The sequence below is a fragment of the Triticum urartu genome, chromosome 2, assembly GCF_003073215.2.
Source record: "Triticum urartu cultivar G1812 chromosome 2, Tu2.1, whole genome shotgun sequence".
NCBI lineage: Eukaryota > Viridiplantae > Streptophyta > Magnoliopsida > Poales > Poaceae > Triticum > Triticum urartu.
Genome location: NC_053023.1, coordinates 18,727,262 through 18,742,936, shown reverse-complemented (window position 1 = coordinate 18,742,936; position 15,675 = coordinate 18,727,262).

Here is a 15,675-nt window from a genome sequence, read left to right as displayed (position 1 = left end):
TTGCCCGACTCTGGACAAGATTCGCTCTCAAAGTCTTCACTCGAAGACATAGGTTTTGTTTAAGCATCACTTCAGTCATTCTGACTGGTTCTCTTGGACCCCACTTAACAGTACGGTGGTTCCTATGACTCAACACAGAAGAAAGAGAACTATGAAAGATCTAAGTCTTCGAGCTCCATAGGCTTCATGTGGTGTCTTCTCTTGTCATAGTCTTCAATGTGAATATCTTCATATACCACCTTTGACTTCAATGAGGGACTTCTACCTGTGTTATCCTGCAATTCTCACAAACACATTAGTCCCTCAACTAGGTTTGTCGTCAATACTCCAAAACCAACTAGGGGTGGCACTAGATGCACTTACAATCTCCCCCTTTTTGGTGATTGATGACAAACTAGTTGAAGTTTTCAACGGTGAATATAATCTGTGAAATTGTAAAGGATAAGGAATTGTCTTCATAAGTTGCAAGGTTGTACATATAAGTAATTTGCTTTTGGAATGCAAATGCACATGGCAGGTTGTACTTGTGGAGATCCACTTCAACTTATGATGACAATCCACTATGCATGTGAAAGTATATGAAGATAATGACATGCATAATGGAAAATGGACGTCTACAGAATGATCTAAGTGCGGAATTTATCGTCGCACATGCGGAATTTATCATCGCAACACAAGGTGGCAAATAAGTAGCAGACGACCATCGAGTTTAAGTGTTACAAGTCAAAGAACCAAATATAAAGCAAAACGAGAGTTGTAAGCACGAAGCAAAATATAAAGCACCCGCCCATATGGACCCGCTTGAAGACTATCAACCTCATATGCTTCTCCCCCTTTTGTCAGTAAGGACCAAAAAGGTTTGAAGACATAGAGCATCTACTCGTTCCCATGAGGAGTAGGTAAAGCAGCAGGGTCGTTGGTTGTGTTTGGCGGTGCTAAAGAGCTTGGAGCAGAGTCGAAGCGTGCTGAAGGAGGTGGCAGTGAAGTAGCATCGTCTTCATCCTCGATTACTCTTGTTGGGTTACGTAGTAATTTCAAAAAAATTCCTACGCTCACGCAAGATCATGGTGATGCATAGCAACGAGAGGGGAGAGTATGATCTACGTACCCTTGTAGACCGACAACGGAAGCGTTTGGTTGATGTAGTCGTACGTCTCCACGGCCCGACCGATCAAGCACCAAAACTACGGCACCTCCGAGTTCTAGCACACGTTCAGCTCGATGACGATCCCCGGACTCCAATCCAGCAAAGTGTCGGGGAAGAGTTCCGTCAGCACGACGGCGTGGTGACGATCTTGATGTACTACCGTCGCAGGGCTTCGCCTAAGCACCGCTACAATATTATCGAGGACTATGGTGGAAGGGGGCACCGCACCCGGCTAAGAATATGATCACGTGGATCAACTTGTGTTCATGGGGTGCCCCTTGCCTCAGTATATAAAGGATGGAGGAGGAGGAGGCCGGCCAAGGCAATTGGTGCGGCCAGGATGTCGAGTCCTACTAGGACTCCAAGTCCTAGTAGGAGTCCACCAAGAGGGGAGGAAGGGAGAAGGAAGTAGAGGAGAAGGAAAGGTGGCCGGCCCCCTTTTCCCTAGTCCAATTCGGACTAGAGGGGAGGGGGGGCGCAGCAGCCACTTGGCCCTTTTTCCTCTTCCCACTAAAGCCCATCAAGGCCCATTGCTTCTCCCGTAACTACCCAGTACTCCAAAAAATACCCGAATCACTCGGAACCTTTCCGATGTCCGAATATAGTCGTCCAATATATCGATCTTTACGTCTCGACCATTTCGAGACTCCTTGTCATGTCCCCGATCTCATCTGGGACTCCGAACTCCTTTGGTACATCAAAACTCACAAACTCATAATATAACTGTCATCGAAACCTTAAGCGTGCGGACCCTACGGGTTCGAGAACAATGTAGACATGACCGAGACACGTCTCCGGTCAATAACCAATAGCGGGACCTGGATGCCCATATTGGCTCCTACATATTCTACGAAGATCTTTATCGGTCAGACCGCATAACAACATACGTTGTTCCCTTTGTCATTGGTATGTTACTTGCCCGAGATTCGATTGTCGGTATCCTATACCTAGTTCAATCTCGTTACCGGCAAGTCTCTTTACTCGTTCTGCAATACATCATCCCGCAACTAACTCATTAGTTGCAATACTTGCAAGGCTTCAGTGATGTGTATTACCGAGAGGGCCTAGAGATACCTCTCCGACAATCGGAGTGACAAATCCTAATCTCGAAATACGCCAACCCAACATGTACCTTTGGAGACACCTGTAGAGCACCTTTATAATCACCCAGTTACGTTGTGACGTTTGGTAGCACACAAAGTGTTCCTCTGGCAAACGGGAGTTGCATAATCTCATAGTCATAGGAACATGTATAAGTCATGAAGAAAGTAATAGCAACATAATAAACGATCGGGTGCTAAGCTAATGGAATGGGTCATGTCAATCAGATCATTCAACTAATGATGTGATCCCGTTAATCAAATAACAACTCTTTGTCCATGGTTAGGGAACATAACCATCTTTGATTAACGATCTAGTCAAGTAGAGGCATACTAGTGACACTCTGTTTGTCTATGTATTCACACATGTATTATGTTTCCGGTTAATACAATTCTAGCATGAATAATAAACATTTATCATGATATAAGGAAATAAATAATAACTTTATTATTGCCTCTAGGGCATATTTCCTTTAGTCTCCCACTTGCACTAGAGTCAATAATCTAGATCACATCGCCATGTGATTTAACATCAATAGTTCACATCTTTATGTGATTGGTTCACATCTCCATGTGACTAACACCCAAAGGGTTTACTAGATTCAATAATCTAGTTCACATCGCTATGTGATTAAGACCCAAAAAGTGATCATGTTTTGCCTGTGAGAGAAGTTTAGTCAACGGGTCTGCCACATTCAGATCCGCATGTATTTTGCAAATTTCTATGTCAACAATACTCTGCATGGAGCTACTTCTAGCTAATTGCTCCCACTTTCAATATGTATCCAGATTGAGACTTAGAGTCATTTGGATCAGTGTCAAAACTTGCATCGACGTAACCCTTTACGACGAACCTTTTGTCACCTCCATAATCGAGAAACATATCCTTATTCCACTAAGGATAATTTTGACCACTGTCCATTGATCTACTCCTAGATCACTATTGTACTCCCTTTCTTAACACAGTGTAGGGTATACAATAGATCTGGTACACAGCATGGCATAATTTATAGAACCTATGGCTGAGGCATAGGGAATGACTTCCATTTTATTTCTATCTTCTGCCGTGGTCGGGCTTTGAGTCTTACTCAATTTCACACCTTGCAACACAGGTAAGAACTCTTTCTTTGCCTGTTCCATTTTGAACTAATTCAAAATCTTGTCAAGGTATGTACTCATTGAAAAAACTTATCAAGCGTCTTAATCTATCTCTATAGATCTTGATGCTCAATATGTAAGCAGCTTTACCGAGGTCTTTCTTTGAAAAATTCCTTTCAAACTCTCCTTTATGCTTTGCAGAATAATTCTACATTATTTCTAATCAACAATATGTCATTCACATATACTTATCAGAAATGCTGTAGTGCTCCCACTTACTTTCTTGTAAATACAGGCTTCACCGCAAGTCTGTATAAAACTATATGCTTTGATCAACTCATCAAAGCGTATATTCCAACTCCGAGATGCTTGCACCAGTCCATAGATGGATCGCTGGAGCTTGCACATTTTGTTAACACCTTTAGGATCGACAAAACCTTCTGGTTGCATCATATACAACTCTTCTTAAATAAATCCATTAAGGAATGCAGTTTTGTTTATCCATTTGCCAGATTTCATAAAATGCGGCAATTGCTAACATGATTCGGACAGACTTAAGCATAGATACGAGTGAGAAACTCTCATCGTAGTCAACACTTTGAACTTGTCGAAAACCTTTTGCGACAATTCTAGCTTTGTAGATAGTAACACTACTATCAGCGTCCGTCTTCCTCTTGAAGATCCATTTATTTTCTATGGCTTGCCGATCATCGGGCAAGTCAACCAAAGTCCATACTTTGTTCTCATATATGGATCTCATCTCAGATTTCATGGCTTCAAGACATTTTGTGGAATCTGGGCTCATCATCGCTTCCTCATAGTTCGTAGGTTCGTCATGGTCAAGTAACATGACCTCCAGAACAGGATTACCGTACCACTCTGGTGCGGATCTCACTCTGGTTTACCTACGAGATTCGGTAGTAACTTGATCTGAAGTTATATGATCATCATCATTAGCTTCCTCACTAATTGGTGTAGTAGTCACAAGAACATATTTCTGTGATGAACTACTTTCCAATAATGGAGATGGTACAATTACATTATCCAGTTTTCTGCTTTCCTCCCACTCACTTCTTTCGAGAGAAACTCCTTCTCTGGAAAGGATCCATTCTTAGCAACGAATGTCTTGCCTTCAGATCTGTGATAGAAGGTGTATCCAATAGTCTCCTTTGGATATCCTATGAAGACATATTTCTCCGATTTGGGTTTGAGCTTATCAGGATGAAACCTTTTCACATAAGCATCACAATCCCAAACTTTAAGAAACGACAACTTTGGTTTCTTGCCAAACCACAGTTCATATTGTGTCGTCTCAACAGATTTAGATGGTGCCCTTTTAACGTGAATGCAGCTGTCTCTAATGCATAACCCCAAAACGATAGTGGTAGATCGGTAAGAGACATCATAGATTGCACTATATCCAATAAAGTATGGTTATGACGTTCGGACACACCATTATGATGTGGTGTTCCATGTGGCATGAGTTTGTGAAACTATTCCACATTGTTTTAATTGAAGACCAAACTCGTAACTCAAATATTTGTCTCCGCGATCAGATCGTAGAAACTTTATTTTCTTGTTACGATGATTTTCCACTTCACTCTGGAATTCTTTGAACTTTTCAAATGTTTCAGACTTATGTTTCATCAAGTAGATATACCCATATCTGCTCAAATCATCTGTGAAGTTCAGAGAATAACGATACTTGCCGTGAGCCTTAACACTCATCGGACCGCATACATCAGTATGTATTATTTCCAATAAGTCAGTTGCTCGCTCCGGAGAATGGAGTCTTAGTCATCTTGCCCATGAGGCATGGTTCGCAAGCATCAAGTGATTCATAATCAAGTGATTCCAAAATCCTATCAGCATGGAGTTTCTTCATGCGCTTTACACCAATATGACCTAAACGGCAGTGCTACAAATAAGTTGCACTATCATTATTAACTTTGCATCTTTTGGTTTCAATATTATGATTATGTGTATCACTATGATCGAGATCCAACGAACTATTTTCATTGGGTGTGTAACCATATAAGGTTTTATTCATGTAAACAGAACAACAATTTATTCTCTTACTTAAATGAATAACCGTATTACAATAAACATGATCAAATCATATTCATGCTTAACACAAACACCAAATAACACTTATTCAGGTTCAACACTAATCCTGAAAGTATAGGGAGTGTGCGATGATGATCATATCAATCTTGGAACCACTTCCAACACACATCGTCACTTCACCCTTAACTAGTCTCTGTTTATTCTGCAACTCCTGTTTCGAGTTACTAATCTTAGCAACTGAACTAGTATCAAATACTGAGGGTTTTCTATAAACACTAGTAAAGTACACATCAATAACATGTATATCAAATATACTTATGTTCACTTTGCCATCCTTCTTATCTGCCAATCACTTGGGGTAGTTCCGCTTCCAGTGACCAGTCCCTTTGCAGTAGAAACACTTAGTCTCAGGCTTAGGACTAGACTTGGGCTTCTTCACTTGAGCAGCAACTTGCTTGCTGTTCTTCTTGAAGTTCCCCTTCTTCCCTCTGCCCTTTTCTTGAAACTAGTGGTCTTGTCTACCATCAACACTTGATGTTTTTCTCGATTTCTACCTTCGTCAATTTCCGCATTACGAAGAGCTTGGGAATCGTTTTTGTTATCCCTTGCATATCATAGTTCATCATAAAGTTCTACTAACTTGGTGATGGTGACTAGAGAATTCTGTCAATCACTATCTTATCTGGAAGATTAACTCCCACTTGATTCAAGCGATTGTAGTACTCAGACAATCTGGGCACATGCTCACTAGTTGAGCGATTCTCCTCCATCTTTTAGCTATAGAACTTGTTGGAGACTTCATATCTCTCAACTCGGGTATTTGCTTGAAATATTAAATTCAACTCCTGGAACATCTCATATGCTCCATGACGTTCAAAACGTCTTTGAAGTCCCGATTCTAAGCCATTAAGCATGGTGCACTAAACTATCAAGTAGTCATCATATTGAGCTAGCCAAACGTTCATAACGTCTGCATCTGCTCCTGCAATAGGTCCGTCACCTAGCGGTGCATCAAGGACATAATTCTTCTGTGCAGCAATAAGGATAAACCTCAGATAACGGATCCAATCCGCATCATTGCTACTAACATCTTTCAACACAATTTTCTCTAGGAACATATCAAAATAAACACAGGGAAGCAACAACGCGAGCTATTGATCTACAACATAATTTGCAAAATACTACCAGGACTAAGTTCATGATAAATTTAAGTTCAATTAATTTACTTAAAGAACTCCCACTTAGATAGACATCCCTCTAATCCTCTAAGTGATTACGTGATCCAAATCAACTAAACCATGTCCGATCATCACGTGAGATGGAGTAGTTTCATTGGTGAACATCATTATGTTGATCATATCTACTATATGATTCACGCTCGACCTTTCAGTCTCCGTGTTCCGAGGCCATATCTGTATATGCTTGGCTCGTCAAGTATAACCTGAGTATTCCGCGTGTGCAACTGTTTTGCACCCGTTGTATTTGAACGTAGAGCCTATCACACCCGATCATCACGTGGTGTCTCAGCACGAAGAACTTTCGCAACGGTGCATACTCAGGGAGAACACTTCTTGATAATTAGTGAGAGATCATCTTATAATGCTACCGTCAATCAAAGCAAGATAAGATGCATAAAAGATAAACATCACACGCAATCAATATAAGTGATATGATATGGCCATCATCATCTTGTGCTTGTGATCTCCATCCGAAGCACCGTCGTGATCACCATCGTCACCGGCGCGACACCTTGATCTCCATCGTAGCATCGTTGTCGTCTCGCCAATCTTATGCTTCCACGACTATCGCTACCGCTTAGTGATAAAGTAAAGCATTACAGCGCGATTGCATTGCATACAATAAAGCGACAACCATATGGCTCCTGCCAGTTGCCGATAACTCGGTTACAAAACATGATCATCTCATACAATAAAATTTAGCATCATGTCTTGACCATATCACATCACAACATGCCCTGCAAAAACAAGTTAGACGTCCTCTACTTTGTTGTTGCAAGTTTTACGTGGCTGCTACGGGCTTAAGCAAGAACCAATCTTACCTACGCATCAAAACCACAACGATAGTTTGTCAAGTTGGTGCTGTTTTAACCTTCGCAAGGACCGGGCGTAGCCACACTTTGGTTCAACTAAAGTTGGAGAAACTGTCACCCGCAAGCCACCTATGTGCAAAGCACGTCGGGAGAACCGGTCTCGCGTAAGCGTACGCGTAATGTCGGTCCGGGCCGCTTCGTCCAACAATACCGCCGAACCAAAGTATGACATGCTGGTAAGCAGTATGACTTATATCGCCCACAACTCACTTGTGTTCTACTCGTGCATATAACATCAACATATAAAACCTAGGCTCGGATGCCACTGTTGGGTTTCGTAGTAATTTCAAAAAAATTCCTACGCTCACGCAAGATCATGGTGATGCATAGCAACGAGAGGGGAGAGTATGATCTACGTACCCTTGTAGATCGACAACGGAAGCGTTTGGTTGATGTAGTCGTACGTCTCCACGGCCCGACCGATCAAGCACCGAAACTACGGCACCTCCGAGTTCTAGCACACGTTCAGCTCGATGACGATCCCCGGACTCCAATCCAGCAAAGTGTCGGGGAAGAGTTCCGTCAGCACGACGGCGTGGGTGACGATCTTGATGTACTACCGTCGCAGGGCTTCGCCTAAGCACCGCTACAATATTATCGAGGACTATGGTGGAAGGGGGCCGCACACGGCTAAGAATATGATCACGTGGATCAACTTGTGTCCATCGGGTGCCCCTTGCCTCAGTATATAAAGGATGGAGGAGGAGGAGGAGGAGGCTGACCAAGGCAATTGGTGCGGCCAGGATGTGGAGTCCTACTAGGACTCCAAGTCCTAGTAGGAGTCCACCAAGCGGGGAGGAAGGGAGAAGGAAGTAGAGGAGAAGGAAAGGTGGTCGGCCCCCTTTTCCCTAGTCCAATTTGGACTAGAGGGGAGGGGGGGCGCAGCAGCCCCTTGGCCCTTTTTCCTCTTCCCACTAAAGCCCATCAAGGCCCATTGCTTCTCCCGTAACTACCCGGTACTCCGAAAAATACCTGAATCACTCGGAACCTTTCCGATGTCCGAATATAGTCGTCCAATATATCGATCTTTACGTCTCGACCATTTCGAGACTCGTCGTCATGTCCCCGATCTCATCTGGGAATCCGAACTCCTTCGGTACATCAAAACTCATAAACTCATAATATAACTGTCATCGAAACCTTAAGCGTGCGGACCCTACGGGTTCAAGAACAATGTAGACATGACCGAGACACGTCTCCGGTCAATAACCAATAGCGGGACCTGGATGCCCATATTGGCTCCTACATATTCTACGAAGATCTTTATCGGTCAGACCGCATAACAACATACGTTGTTCCCTTTGTCATTGGTATGTTACTTGCCCGAGATTCGATCGTCGGTATCTCAATACCTAATTCAATCTCGTTACCGGCAAGTCTCTTTACTCGTTCCGTAATACATCATCCCGCAACTAACTCAATAGTTGCAATGCTTGCAAGGCTTCAGTGATGTGTATTACCGAGAGGGCCCAGAGATACCTCTCCGACAATCGGAGTGACAAATCCTAATCTCGAAATACGCCAACCCAACATGTACCTTTGGAGACACCTGTAGAGCACCTTTATAATCACCCAGTTACGTTGTGACGTTTGGTAGCACACAAAGTGTTCCTCCGGCAAACGGGAGTTGCATAATCTCATAGTCATAGGAATATGTATAAGTCATGAAGAAAGCAATAGCAACATACTAAACGATCGGGTGCTAAGCTAATGGAATGGGTCATGTCAATCAGATCATTCAACTAATGATGTGATCCCGTTAATCAAATAACAACTCTTTGTCCATGGTTAGTAAACATAACCATCTTTGATTAACGAGCTAGTCAAGTATAGGCATACTAGTGACACTCTGTTTGTCTATGTATTCACACATGTATTATGTTTCCGGTTAATACAATTCTAGCATGAATAATAAACATTTATCATGATATAAGGAAATAAATAATAACTTTATTATTGCCTCTAGGGCATATTTCCTTCAACTTTGGCATTCACAGTTGCAGCAGAGGAAGAGAACTCAAAGTCTTCAAGGGATGGAGTTCGTCGCAGCACTGCCCTTCGAGGAGGTGTGGAGTCAAACTTGAATCGCTCAGTGAAGCCATCCTCTTGAAGATCATCTTCAGAACACATCAGTGTTAGCCCTTTCCATGTGCGGCGAGAGGTTTCATGGGCAACAAAAGCATTCTTGGTGGCAAGATTGCGAATGCGATTAACATCCACCAAGAGGCTTTGCATCCGACGCTTCAGCCAGTCATGATGCCTATCCTGTTTCTGATGAAGAGCCACAAGAAGCTCTCGGTCGTTGAGAACACGAGTGCGCTTCTTGGGTCGTGGAGCAGTTGTACTGTCAGTGGCTTCAGTGAGAGCAGGATGCGGTGCACGTGTAGTGCCAGCCAAAGGATACACACGAGTTACGGCTTCAACATTTTGAGTGAAACTTTGATGCTCTGCATTCTGAAGACTGAGAGGTTCCTTGGCAGGCTCAGGATAGATGGCTTCAATAGACATATCCACATCAGGCAAAAAGATCCGATGGTTGCGGGCCGAGGGCTGATATGAGATAGCGGAGTGAAGTTTGATCAGCCGCATCACCCAAGGGGTGTAGAACTTCAAACCAAATAGATTAGAGCCAGATGCAACAAGTTGGCGAATGAAGAAATCCTGTGTATTGAAGCATTTTCCATGAAGAATGTAGAAGACCAAAGTCTTCATTGCACCTTCCAGCTTGGCATGGGGAGAATGTCCTTTGATTGGCCAGAGAGTTCGCCTTATGATGTGATAAATGGTTCTTGGCAGATACTCAAGGTCTTCAACGAAGAACTCCGTGGGATAAGCAGCATCTTGGGGCAATGGCTTCATCATACTGAGCATCTGACTCATATTAGGTTCAGTCTTCTGAAAGATGCTCTCAATAGCTTCACTATGAAGCTGACAGCCATGCTTGTAGAGATCGCCAGGAGTGGGGAAACCAGTAAGCTCAATGATGTCAAAGGGTTTGGCTTCGTGATGAACGTTTCCTGTCATCCACTCCAGGACCCAAGTCTTCGGATCTCTGCTATACCCGCGGATGTGAAGTGTGGCATAGAATTGGAGCAGCAACTCTTCATTCCAATGCTCTTGGTCAGTGACGAACGGCAGTAGACCAACCTCTTTGAAGCAATCCAGAGCTTCTTCCAGACAGGGCAGACCAGCTATTGCTTCAATGTCAAGGCACTTGTGTGGGAAGATGCGACCTTGGTTGTAAAGAACGCATGAGTAATAGCTTTGCTGCGGATAACTCCAGAACCGATCAATGATATTCTTTCCCTGGAGTAGGGGTTCCTGGAGCTGTTGAAGAATGTGTTGTCTGCTCTGAAGCCATTGATATTGAAGTAGCCAGGTGCTGATGCAGGACCTGGGAACCTTAGCAATCTTGGGATTGGCTTCTGTACCTGAGGCTTGTGCTCAACATGATAGTCAAATTGGGGACCGGCAGCAGACGCAGGAACAGAAGCAGCGGGATCAGTGGCTTCGCTGACTTCTGGTGCTTTTGTTGGTGAGGGCTCCACATTTGCTTCAGCCATGACAGCGTCAGTGGCTTCAGTGGTGTTGGTGGTGGCAGCCGCAAGATTTTCAACCTCCACTTGACGAGCTGGAGGGTCGCTTACGATCACGTTCTCCTCGAGAACTGCTTCTTGGTGGGACAGGGGAGTAGCAGCTTGTGGTACTTCTTCTTCATCGGCTGATGCAGCCGGAATGTCTTCAGCAGTTTTAGCTTCAGACGCAGAGACTTGAGGCCTTGGACCTTTGCGAAGCCTGCGCAACGCGGGCGACGCCTGTGGAGTTGTTGTTGGCTGGGCCTCAAGGTCTTCATTCTCTTGTGGGCGATCCGCCCATGAAGCATCATGTGCAATTGGCGTCAGTGGACGACCAATGCTGATGAGTTCGCCGTGCATTAGCACAGGCGATGATACCTGTTGGTATTCTAGCTGAGGAAGGGCTGCATCATCTTCAACATGGTCATGATGACCAATGTCTTCAGCAGCAATGGGATCAGCTGCTGGAAAGTCTTCAGCTTCATGAGCCTCTGTGAAAGCAGGCTCATGGACAGTCAGTTGACGTTCTTGTGGATCGGCGTCGGGGTGAACGATGGAAATGGGTTCAACAATCAAGGGCTCTGTGGGAGCAGCCCGTTCCTTCTTGGTCTTTCTTTTCTTCTTGGCGGGGGTAGTAGCAGAGGCTTCAGGATGTTTTCTCTTCCTTGCTTCAGCCTCAGCAGTCCTGGTCTTCTTCAGTTCTGAAGCGGTTGACCTGGCCTTTGGCTTCGGGCCAGTCATGCGAGTTGGGAAGACAAGGGGATCTGCCTCCTGCCGTGGTGCTTCAGGTTCAGCCATAGCGGGCTTCTTCTACTTCTTGGCAGCCATCCTGGGGTCGATGCCAGGACGCCCAAGGGCCTTGCGCTTCTCAGCCTCATTGTAGGCTTGCACACACCTATCAGCCAGGACCTTCATGTGCTCACGAGAACCCTGAGCTTCTGCATGTTTCTTTAGAAAGGCTTCCTTGAGCTCGTGCAGCATAATCTTGAAATTCTTCACGTCTTGCACGCTGAGCTTGGCCATATGCTTCTTGAACTGAGATTTCTCAAAGTCAATCTTCTGCTTCAGTTCAACAATGCGCTGGGCGATAGTTAACTCTGAAGCAATGGCGCCATGGAAGGCGACACTGAGGCTAATGGGTCGTTGGAGATCGTCGAAGCTGATGTTTGGCGTGTCAAACCATTCATCAATGAAGTTGTGAATGATTGTTACATCAAAGAGAGGCAGATCATTGAAGATTTCTGCTTCTTCTTTGCTCTTGATGAGTTGCTCAAGAGCGTCATCTGCTAGATCTTCATCACTTGACAGATCAATGGCATCATTGCGCAGAATGGCAGCAGTTGTTAGCTCTTGGCCGGTGTGTGGCAGAGGCATCTTGACCTTCTGGGGCTTGAAGATGCGTGATAAATCTTCAGACTGTACACTGTCTTTAGGAGGTGCAGTTGCCAGTGGCTTCGCTCGTGAGATTTTTGGTGAAGGGGCAGGCTTTGAAGCTTTATAATTCTTCAACTTCTTTGGCTTCGGCGCTGTAGGCGCTTCATCTGATTCAGCGTCAGCTACAGGCTCATTCACTGCAGTCCCTTGAACCAAGATATGGGTGATGAGGCCTTCAAGGTTGTAGAAAGGACCGACGACATTGGGTTCTGCATCTCGTGTGCCATCAGCCCTTGGAACTGAGGGACCAGGGTTGAAGTCTAGTCCCAATGTCTTCTTGTTTTGCTTCGCTGAGTTCTGGGCAAACTGGAAGTTGCGCTTGAACAGAATGTCGTCACGACACCATAGTAGTGACGATGGGTGTGCATCAGCAGGCTGTGGCCCACGGACCATGCAGGGATAGAAGCCTTGTTCAATGGCTTCATCTCTGGACCTGAGTTGAAGATTCTTGTATAGGATGTCTCCCCACGGTCTCTTGATGGCATTTTTCTCAGCATATTCCTGGGTTACAAATCGGTATTTGAACCATTGTTTTGCCCAATATCTTTGAATCCATTGGATTTGGGTCTTGCGCTGATTGTAATCCTCTTCAGGATCTGTCTTGTACAGTTCTGAGAGGTCATCTGGCAGATCTCTAGATGTTTCTCCACGACGCTTTCTGCCATCCTTCCTTGCTGATTTCTCTGAAGCCATGAACTTTAAACTGAAAGGCTTCAACACGTTCAAAGGCTTCAAAGATTTTAGCTTGCTAGACAAACAGGAACTTGCTTCGGGAGAATTTATATGATGCTGTAAGAATTCTGCAAATGAATGCAGACTATGAGAACCAAGGGATTCTCCCACGGACATGTACCTGTGACAGCATTAAGGTGCGAGGGAAGGGGAAGAGGTCATATGCATTCTCAGAAGATTTTGAATATAAATCAGTTTAGAAGACACTGACCTCATCGTGCGAAGAAATTCACTCATAGATAAGGAGTTGGTTCCAGATTTGTACGAATCCAGAGATCAGTACAAGTGAGGAATCTAACTACTTTGTGAAGCATAAGTGAATATACTAGGCATGTTATGAGATGCAGTATGAGAGAGATCTAACTTGTGTGAATAGAAACTGCTTGTGGTAGAAAGTGACAAAGCCATAGGATCAACGGTGCCGTAAAAAGGAAGTTTTATTTACCACACTAAGAACTGCTAGACGGAGTGGAAGATGAGGCCGAGCAGTTCGATCTTCCGTGCCCTAACTTGGCGACGGAGGACACCTACGGCGACGGCGGAGAGGACGATGTCCGCGGTCGGCGTGAAGACGGCGTCGGAGAGGTTGCGGCAGCGAAGCGCTTTGTCGCTGGCGTCGTCGAGGGCTAGCGGTGGCGCTAGGGTTCGTGCGAGAGTGGAAGAAGAGATAATGACCGCCGTGAAGTGTGTATTTATAGGTACAGGGGCGGCACTACGTTATTACACAGGTGCCCCTAGCGATTCGCATCTGAGGAACACGTGGCCATCATGCAGAATTTCGGGGTTTGTTCCATGTCCCACGCACGCCTGGATTGTCGGGTGGTCGTTCCTACTTCTCCGGGTTTCATGTGGAGGAATGAGCACTGAAAGTGGACTTAAGGTTTGTCTTTGTATCTTCTGCTGACAAGGACGCAGAGAAGACATTCGACGGTTTCAATAGAATGCATATGATTTGGAGAGATAGAGTTTGAGATAGATAGCATAGAGAGGTTAGGGTCCGATCACATTCACTTAGTTCAAAAGATTCAACAAGAGGACATAGCTATAATTGAATGCTGTAGAGGACGGAACACTAGTATATATATATAATCAACATAGTGAAGATAATCATGAAGACATGTTGAGATTGAAGCCAAACCAAATGTGAAGACATAGCAAGGTAACGCCATGAGTGAAACACTTCAAAATAGAACATTTGGTGGTGGCGTTACCCACCGTATAGGAAGTATTAGACCCAGACACGGCGCACAATTATCGTGGCGCTCCGAAGTCAAATTCCACCTTAATGTATTCACACTTAGAATGTATGTCTTCATTGATTGAAGATATACTTTACTTCGTGTGTTGCACATCTAAGTCATCAATATGCATAAGGGTTAGGATGTGTGCCTGATCACAGGACATTTGAGGATTCCAGGATATTTAGCTCACACCGTAACTTGCAAAATCTCTTCTCATCCAAGGGCTTGGTGAAGATATCTGCCAATTGCTCTTCAGTGTTGACGTGTATGATATCAATATCTTCCTTCACAACATGATCTCTGAGAAAGTGATGACGAATTTCAATGTGCTTTGTCTTCGAGTGCTGAACTGGGTTGTTGGCAATCTTGATGGCGCTTTCGTTGTCGCAGTAGAGTGGCACTTGCTTCAGATGAATGCCATAGTCCTTGAGCGTTTGCTTCATCCATAGAAGTTGAGCGCAGCAAGATCCAGCAGCAATGTATTCAGATTCAGCAGTGGAGAGAGATACACAGTTCTGCTTCTTTGAAGACCAACATACAAGTGATCGTCCCAGAAAATGACATGTGCCTGATGTAGACTTGCGATCCACCTTGTCACTAGCATAATCAGCATCCGAGAATCCAACCAGATCAAACTCTGAGCCCTTTGGATACCATAATCCTAGAGTTGGGGTGTGAGCCAAATATCGAAGAATTCGCTTCACAGCTAAGTGATGCGACTCCTTTGGTGCCGCTTGGAATCGAGCACACATGCAAACACTAAGCAAACACATGCAAACACTGAGCATTGTCTTCATGTTGATCAGGTGCTGAGATGATAAGTTCTTCTTCAGGATGAGCTTCAGAAGGTATAATTTCTCCAGTTCCCATTAGCTTGATTGATTCACTGGATGGAAATTCATCTAGCACATTTGGCAGTTGCTCTCTTTGTGAACCGTTGGTCTCATCGAACCGCACATCCACTATTTCAACCACTTTGTAATGAAAGAGATTGAAGACTCTGTAGGAGTGCGAATCCTTTCCATATCCAAGCATAAAACCCTCATGTGCTTTTGGTGCAAACTTTGAGGTGTGATGTGGGTCCTTGATCCAGCACCTGGCACCAAATACTCTGAAGTAACTGACATTTGGCTTCTTGCCAGTAAGGAGCTCATAAGATGTCTTGTTCAGA